This window comes from Lepisosteus oculatus, chromosome 14 (genome assembly GCF_040954835.1).
Source record: "Lepisosteus oculatus isolate fLepOcu1 chromosome 14, fLepOcu1.hap2, whole genome shotgun sequence".
In the NCBI taxonomy this organism is placed as follows: domain Eukaryota; kingdom Metazoa; phylum Chordata; class Actinopteri; order Semionotiformes; family Lepisosteidae; genus Lepisosteus; species Lepisosteus oculatus.
The window spans coordinates 33,224,637-33,232,136 of NC_090709.1; the positions used below are offsets into that span (position 1 = coordinate 33,224,637).

At 52.1% G+C, this 7,500-nt stretch overlaps 11 non-coding genes across 11 annotated transcripts; all 11 read right to left on the bottom strand.

Moving 5' to 3' along the window:
- Positions 1-412: 412 nt before the first annotated feature.
- LOC138244636 (5S ribosomal RNA) lies at positions 413-531 on the bottom strand. Its single transcript, XR_011193251.1, has one exon. It is a non-coding gene; the product is annotated as a 5S ribosomal RNA (ribosomal RNA).
- Positions 532-1,064: 533 nt separating this feature from the next.
- Positions 1,065-1,183, bottom strand: LOC138217612 (5S ribosomal RNA). The gene has a single exon (XR_011181324.1). It is a non-coding gene; the product is annotated as a 5S ribosomal RNA (ribosomal RNA).
- A 537-nt stretch (positions 1,184-1,720) lies between these two features.
- On the bottom strand, positions 1,721-1,839 carry LOC138244637 (5S ribosomal RNA). The gene has a single exon (XR_011193252.1). It is a non-coding gene; the product is annotated as a 5S ribosomal RNA (ribosomal RNA).
- Positions 1,840-2,376: 537 nt separating this feature from the next.
- LOC138217232 (5S ribosomal RNA) lies at positions 2,377-2,495 on the bottom strand. The gene has a single exon (XR_011180944.1). It is a non-coding gene; the product is annotated as a 5S ribosomal RNA (ribosomal RNA).
- Positions 2,496-3,032: 537 nt separating this feature from the next.
- On the bottom strand, positions 3,033-3,151 carry LOC138245374 (5S ribosomal RNA). Its single transcript, XR_011193984.1, has one exon. It is a non-coding gene; the product is annotated as a 5S ribosomal RNA (ribosomal RNA).
- Positions 3,152-3,688: 537 nt separating this feature from the next.
- Positions 3,689-3,807, bottom strand: LOC138217233 (5S ribosomal RNA). Its single transcript, XR_011180945.1, has one exon. It is a non-coding gene; the product is annotated as a 5S ribosomal RNA (ribosomal RNA).
- A 537-nt stretch (positions 3,808-4,344) lies between these two features.
- LOC138218357 (5S ribosomal RNA) lies at positions 4,345-4,463 on the bottom strand. Its single transcript, XR_011181497.1, has one exon. It is a non-coding gene; the product is annotated as a 5S ribosomal RNA (ribosomal RNA).
- Positions 4,464-5,000: 537 nt separating this feature from the next.
- On the bottom strand, positions 5,001-5,119 carry LOC138245333 (5S ribosomal RNA). The gene has a single exon (XR_011193943.1). It is a non-coding gene; the product is annotated as a 5S ribosomal RNA (ribosomal RNA).
- A 537-nt stretch (positions 5,120-5,656) lies between these two features.
- On the bottom strand, positions 5,657-5,775 carry LOC138217652 (5S ribosomal RNA). Its single transcript, XR_011181364.1, has one exon. It is a non-coding gene; the product is annotated as a 5S ribosomal RNA (ribosomal RNA).
- Positions 5,776-6,312: 537 nt separating this feature from the next.
- Positions 6,313-6,431, bottom strand: LOC138245334 (5S ribosomal RNA). Its single transcript, XR_011193944.1, has one exon. It is a non-coding gene; the product is annotated as a 5S ribosomal RNA (ribosomal RNA).
- Positions 6,432-6,968: 537 nt separating this feature from the next.
- Positions 6,969-7,087, bottom strand: LOC138245446 (5S ribosomal RNA). Its single transcript, XR_011194056.1, has one exon. It is a non-coding gene; the product is annotated as a 5S ribosomal RNA (ribosomal RNA).
- Positions 7,088-7,500: the final 413 nt, after the last annotated feature.

A 7,500-nucleotide genomic window follows, 5' to 3' on the forward strand; every position in this document is an offset into this window, starting at 1 on the left:
CCTGCTCTATTTCACTTCAGCCTTTCACTCTTGCTTCCTTCCAATGAGGACGGAGCTGCGGGAGAAAGGGCGCTATAGAGGATCGCTGTGGAGAGCTGCTGCTGTGCTTTGACATCTGAGCTCTGTGGAAAACGATCTCAATACAATTCTGAAAAACGCGACTCTCCGAACGCCAGCCGAACAAGTCTCCACAGCCGATGCGCTGTGTCTCTTTTCAGCTGGCGATAAACCTTTCCTCGATTCTTTGCGGACTTGTTAAACTGTTCCTGATCAGAATAAAAAACACTCACGCTAATACACAAGCACCCGTGTCTCGCCAAAGCTGACAAATAAACAGACGGACAAGCCACACTGCACGTGTGAACAGGGGAATGAGCGAGCGAGCGGGGATAGGGCGCCTCCTGCGCTTAAAAGCTTACAGCACCTGGTATTCCCAGGCGGTCTCCCATCCAAGTACTAACCAGGCCCATCCCTGTTTAGCTTCCGAGATCAGACGAGATCAGGCGTGCTCAAGGGGGTGTGGCCGTAAGCGAGAGCAAGGCTCGCTGGCACCCTTCTTATTGAGAGGACAGCTCCGTCACCTATTTTACGACGCTGCTTTTTTTCCCTTGCGTTTTTCTCTTCTTCCCACGTTCTCTCTCTTCACTGCCTTCGTCCCCGCTCTATTTCACTTCAGACTTTCACTCTTGCTTCCTTCCAATGAGGACGGAGCTGCGGGAGAAAGGGCGCTATAGAGGATCGCTGTGGAGAGCTGCTGCTGTGCTTTGACATCTGAGCTCTGTGGAAAACGATCTCAATACAATTCTGAAAAACGCGACTCTCCGAACGCCAGCCGAACAAGTCTCCACAGCTGATGCGCTGTGTCTCTTTTCAGCTGGCGATAAACCTTTCCTCGATCCTTTGCGGACTTGTAAAACTGTTCCTGATCAGAATAAAAAACGCTCACGCTAATACACAAGCACCCGTGTCTCGCCAAAGCTGACAAATAAACAGACGGACAAGCCACACTGCACGTGTGAACAGGGGAATGAGCGAGCGGGGATAGGGCGCCTCCTGCGCTTAAACGCTTACAGCACCTGGTATTCCCGGGCAGTCTCCCATCCAAGTACTAACCAGGCCCATCCCTGTTTAGCTTCCGAGATCAGACGAGATCAGGCGTGCTCAAGGGGGTGTGGCCGTAAGCAAGAGCAAGACTCGCTGGCACCCTTCTTATTGAGAGGACAGCTCCGTCACCTCTTTTACGACGCTGCTTTTTTTCCCTTGCGTTTTTCTCTTCTTCCCACGTTCTCTCTCTTCACTGCCTTCGTCACCGCTCTATTTCACTTCAGCCTTTCACTCTTGCTTCCTTCCAATGAGGACGGAGCTGCGGGAGAAAGGGCGCTATAGAGGATCGCTGTGGAGAGCTGCTGCTGTGCTTTGACATCTGAGCTCTGTGGAAAACGATCTCAATACAATTCTGAAAAACGCGACTCTCCGAACGCCAGCCGAACAAGTCTCCACAGCCGAAGCGCTGTGTCTCTTTTCAGCTGGCGATAAACCTTTCCTCGATCCTTTGCGGACTTGTTAAACTGTTCCTGATCAGAATAAAAAACGCTCACGCTAATACACAAGCACCCGTGTCTCGCCAAAGCTGACAAATAAACAGACGGACAAGCCGCACTGCACGTGTGAACAGGGGAATGAGCGAGCGAGCGGGGATAGGGCGCCTCCTGCGCTTAAAAGCTTACAGCACCTGGTATTCCCAGGCGGTCTCCCATCCAAGTACTAACCAGGCCCATCCCTGTTTAGCTTCCGAGATCAGACGAGATCAGGCGTGCTCAAGGGGGTGTGGCCGTAAGCGAAAGCAAGGCTCGCTGGCACCCTTCTTATTGAGAGGACATCTCCGTCACCTCTTTTACGACGCTGCTTTTTTTCCCTTGCGTTTTTCTCTTCTTCCCACGTTCTCTCTCTTCACTGCCTTCATCCCCGCTCTATTTCACTTCAGCCTTTCACTCTTGCTTCCTTCCAATGAGGACGGAGCTGCGGGAGAAAGGGCGCTATAGAGGATCGCTGTGGAGAGCTGCTGCTGTGCTTTGACATCTGAGCTCTGAGGAAAACGATCTCAATACAATTCTGAGAAACGCGACTCTCCGAACGCCAGCCGAACAAGTCTCCACAGCCGAAGCGCTGTGTCTCTTTTCAGCTGGCGATAAACCTTTCCTCGATCATTTGCGGACTTGTTAAACTGTTCCTGATCAGAATAAAAAACGCTCACGCTAATACACAAGCACCCGTGTCTCGCCAAAGCTGACAAATAAACAGACGGACAAGCCGCACTGCACGTGTGAACAGGGGAATGAGCCAGCGAGCGGGGATAGGGCGCCTCCTGCGCTTAAAAGCTTACAGCACCTGGTACTCCCAGGCGGTCTCCCATCCAAGTACTAACCAGGCCCATCCCTGTTTAGCTTCCAAGATCAGACGAGATCAGGCGTGCTCAAGGGGGTGTGGCCGTAAGCGAGAGCAAGGCTCGCTGGCACCCTTCTTATTGAGAGGACAGCTCCGTCACCTCTTTTACGACGCTGCTCTTTTTCCCTTGCGTTTTTCTCTTCTTCCCACGTTCTCTCTCTTCACTGCCTTCGTCCCCGCTCTATTTCACTTCAGCCTTTCACTCTTGCTTCCTTCCAATGAGGACGGAGCTGCGGGAGAAAGGGCGCTATAGAGGATCGCTGTGGAGAGCTGCTGCTGTGCTTTGACATCTGAGCTCTGTTGAAAACGATCTCAATACAATTCTGAAAAACGCGACTCTCCGAACGCCAGCCGAACAAGTCTCCACAGCCGAAGCGCTGTGTCTCTTTTCAGCTGGCGATAAACCTTTCCTCGATCCTTTGCGGACTTGTTAAACTGTTCATGATCAGAATAAAAAACGCTCACGCTAATACACAAGCACCCGTGTCTCGCCAAAGCTGACAAATAAACAGACGGACAAGCCGCACTGCACGTGTGAACAGGGGAATGAGCGAGCGAGCGGGGATAGGGCGCCTCCTGCGCTTAAAAGCTTACAGCACCTGGTATTCCCAGGCGGTCTCCCATCCAAGTACTAACCAGGCCCATCCCTGTTTAGCTTCCGAGATCAGAAGAGATCAGGCGTGCTCAAGGGGGTGTGGCCGTAAGCAAGAGCAAGACTCGCTGGCACCCTTCTTATTGAGAGGACAGCTCCATCACCTCTTTTGCGACGCTGCTTTTTTTCCCTTGCGTTTTTCTCTTCTTCCCACGTTCTCTCTCTTCACTGCCTTCGTCCCCGCTCTATTTCACTTCAGCCTTTCACTCTTGCTTCCTTCCAATGAGGACGGAGCTGCGGGAGAAAGGGCGCTATAGAGGATCGCTGTGGAGAGCTGCTGCTGTGCTTTGACATCTGAGCTCTGTGGAAAACGATCTCAATACAATTCTGAAAAACGCGACTCTCCGAACGCCAGCCGAACAAGTCTCCACAGCCGAAGCGCTGTGTCTCTTTTCAGCTGGCGATAAACCTTTCCTCGATCATTTGCGGACTTGTTAAACTGTTCCTGATCAGAATAAAAAACGCTCACGCTAATACACAAGCACCCGTGTCTCGCCAAAGCTGACAAATAAACAGACGGACAAGCCGCACTGCACGTGTGAACAGGGGAATGAGCCAGCGAGCGGGGATAGGGCGCCTCCTGCGCTTAAAAGCTTACAGCACCTGGTACTCCCAGGCGGTCTCCCATCCAAGTACTAACCAGGCCCATCCCTGTTTAGCTTCCAAGATCAGACGAGATCAGGCGTGCTCAAGGGGGTGTGGCCGTAAGCGAGAGCAAGGCTCGCTGGCACCCTTCTTATTGAGAGGACAGCTCCGTCACCTCTTTTACGACGCTGCTCTTTTTCCCTTGCGTTTTTCTCTTCTTCCCACGTTCTCTCTCTTCACTGCCTTCGTCCCCGCTCTATTTCACTTCAGCCTTTCACTCTTGCTTCCTTCCAATGAGGACGGAGCTGCGGGAGAAAGGGCGCTATAGAGGATCGCTGTGGAGAGCTGCTGCTGTGCTTTGACATCTGAGCTCTGTTGAAAACGATCTCAATACAATTCTGAAAAACGCGACTCTCCGAACGCCAGCCGAACAAGTCTCCACAGCCGAAGCGCTGTGTCTCTTTTCAGCTGGCGATAAACCTTTCCTCGATCCTTTGCGGACTTGTTAAACTGTTCATGATCAGAATAAAAAACGCTCACGCTAATACACAAGCACCCGTGTCTCGCCAAAGCTGACAAATAAACAGACGGACAAGCCGCACTGCACGTGTGAACAGGGGAATGAGCGAGCGAGCGGGGATAGGGCGCCTCCTGCGCTTAAAGGCTTACAGCACCTGGTATTCCCAGGCGGTCTCCCATCCAAGTACTAACCAGGCCCATCCCTGTTTAGCTTCCGAGATCAGACGAGATCAGGCGTGCTCAAGGGGGTGTGGCCGTAAGCAAAAGCAAGGCTCGCTGGCACCCTTCTTATTGAGAGGACAGCTCCGTCACCTCTTTTACGACGCTGCTTTTTTTCCCTTGCGTTTTTCTCTTCTTCCCACGTTCTCTCTCTTCACTGCCTTCGTCCCCGCTCTATTTCACTTCAGCCTTTCACTCTTGCTTCCTTCCAATGAGGACGGAGCTGCGGGAGAAAGGGCGCTATAGAGGATCGCTGTGGAGAGCTGCTGCTGTGCTTTGACATCTGAGCTCTGTGGAAAACGATCTCAATACAATTCTGAAAAACGCGATTCTCCGAACGCCAGCCGAACAAGTCTCCACAGCCGAAGCGCTGTGTCTCTTTTCAGCTTGCGATAAACTTTTCCTCGATCCTTTGCGGACTTGTTAAACTGTTCATGATCAGAATAAAAAACACTCACGCTAATACACAAGCACCCGTGTCTCGCCAAAGCTGACAAATAAACAGACGGACAAGCCGCACTGCACGTGTGAACAGGGGAATGAGCGAGCGAGCGGGGATAGGGCGCCTCCTGCGCTTAAAAGCTTACAGCACCTGGTATTCCCAGGCGGTCTCCCATCCAAGTACTAACCAGGCCCATCCCTGTTTAGCTTCCGAGATCAGACGAGATCAGGCGTGCTCAAGGGGGTGTGGCCATAAGCGAGAGCAAGGCTCGCTGGCACCCTTCTTATTGAGAGAACAGCTCCGTCACCTCTTTTACGACGCTGCTTTTTTTCCCTTGCGTTTTTCTCTTCTTCCCACGTTCTCTCTCTTCACTGCCTTCGTCCCCGCTCTATTTCACTTCAGCCTTTCACTCTTGCTTCCTTCCAATGAGGACGGAGCTGCGGGAGAAAGGGCGCTATAGAGGATCGCTGTGGAGAGCTGCTGCTGTGCTTTGACATCTGAGCTCTGTGGAAAACGATCTCAATACAATTCTGAAAAACGCGACTCTCCGAACGCCAGCCGAACAAGTCTCCACAGCCGAAGCGCTGTGTCTCTTTTCAGCTGGCGATAAACCTTTCCTCGATCCTTTGCGGACTTGTAAAACTGTTCCTGATCAGAATAAAAAACGCTCACGCTAATACACAAGCACCCGTGTCTCGCCAAAGCTGAGAAATAAACAGACGGACAAGCCGCACTGCACGTGTGAACAGGGGAATGAGCGAGCGAGCGGGGATAGGGCGCCTCCTGCGCTTAAAAGCTTACAGCACCTGGTATTCTCAGGCGGTCTCCCATCCAAGTACTAACCAGGCCCATCACTGTTTAGCTTCCGAGATCAAACGAGATCAGGCGTGCTCAAGGGGGTGTGGCCGTAAGCGCGAGCAAGGCTCGCTGGCACCCTTCTTATTGAGAGGACAGCTCCGTCACCTCTTTTACGACGCTGCTTTTTTTCCCTTGCGTTTTTCTCTTCTTCCCACGTTCTCTCTCTTCACTGCCTTCGTCCCCGCTCTATTTCACTTCAGCCTTTCACTCTTGCTTCCTTCCAATGAGGACGGAGCTGCGGGAGAAAGGGCGCTATAGAGGATCGCTGTGGAGAGCTGCTGCTGTGCTTTGACATCTGAGCTCTGTGGAAAACAATCTCAATACAATTCTGAAAAACGCGACTCTCCGAACGCCAGCCGAACAAGTCTCCACAGCCGAAGCGCTGTGTCTCTTTTCAGCTGGCGATAAACCTTTCCTCGATCCTTTGCGGACTTGTAAAACTGTTCCTGATCAGAATAAAAAACGCTCACGCTAATACACAAGCACCCGTGTCTCGCCAAAGCTGACAAATAAACAGACGGACAAGCCGCACTGCACGTGTGAACAGGGGAATGAGCGAGCGAGCGGGGATAGGGCGCCTCCTGCGCTTAAAAGCTTACAGCACCTGGTATTCCCAGGCGGTCTCCCATCCAAGTACTAACCAGGCCCATCCCTGTTTAGCTTCCGAGATCAGACGAGATCAGGCGTGCTCAAGGGGGTGTGGCCATAAGCGAAAGCAAGGCTCGCTGGCACCCTTCTTATTGAGAGAACAGCTCCGTCACCTCTTTTACGACGCTGCTTTTTTTCCCTTGCGTTTTTCTCTTCTTCCCACGTTCTCTCTCTTCACTGCCTTCGTCCCCGCTCTATTTCACTTCAGCCTTTCACTCTTGCTTCCTTCCAATGAGGACGGAGCTGCGGGAGAAAGGGCGCTATAGAGGATCGCTGTGGAGAGCTGCTGCTGTGCTTTGACATCTGAGCTCTGTGGAAAACGATCTCAATACAATTCTGAAAAACGCGACTCTCCGAACGCCAGCCGAACAAGTCTCCACAGCCGAAGCGCTGTGTCTCTTTTCAGCTGGCGATAAACCTTTCCTCGATCCTTTGCGGACTTGTAAAACTGTTCCTGATCAGAATAAAAAACGCTCACGCTAATACACAAGCACCCGTGTCTCGCCAAAGCTGACAAATAAACAGACGGACAAGCCGCACTGCACGTGTGAACAGGGGAATGAGCGAGCGAGCGGGGATAGGGCGCCTCCTGTGCTTAAAAGCTTACAGCACCTGGTATTCCCAGGCGGTCTCCCATCCAAGTACTAACCAGGCCCATCCCTGTTTAGCTTCCGAGATCAGACGAGATCAGGCGTGCTCAAAGGGGTGTGGCCGTAAGCGAGAGCAAGGCTCGCTGGCACCCTTCTTATTGAGAGGACAGCTCCGTCACCTCTTTTACGACGCTGCTCTTTTTCCCTTGCGTTTTTCTCTTCTTCCCACGTTCTCTCTCTTCACTGCCTTCGTCCCCGCTCTATTTCACTTCAGCCTTTCACTCTTGCTTCCTTCCAATGAGGACGGAGCTGCGGGAGAAAGGGCGCTATAGAGGATCGCTGTGGAGAGCTGCTGCTGTGCTTTGACATCTGAGCTCTGTGGAAAACGATCTCAATACAATTCTGAAAAACGCAACTCTCCGAACGCCAGCCGAACAAGTCTCCACAGCCGAAGCGCTGTGTCTCTTTTCAGCTGGCGATAAACTTTTCCTCGATCCTTTGCGGACTTGTTAAACTGTTCATGATCAGAATAAAAAACGCTC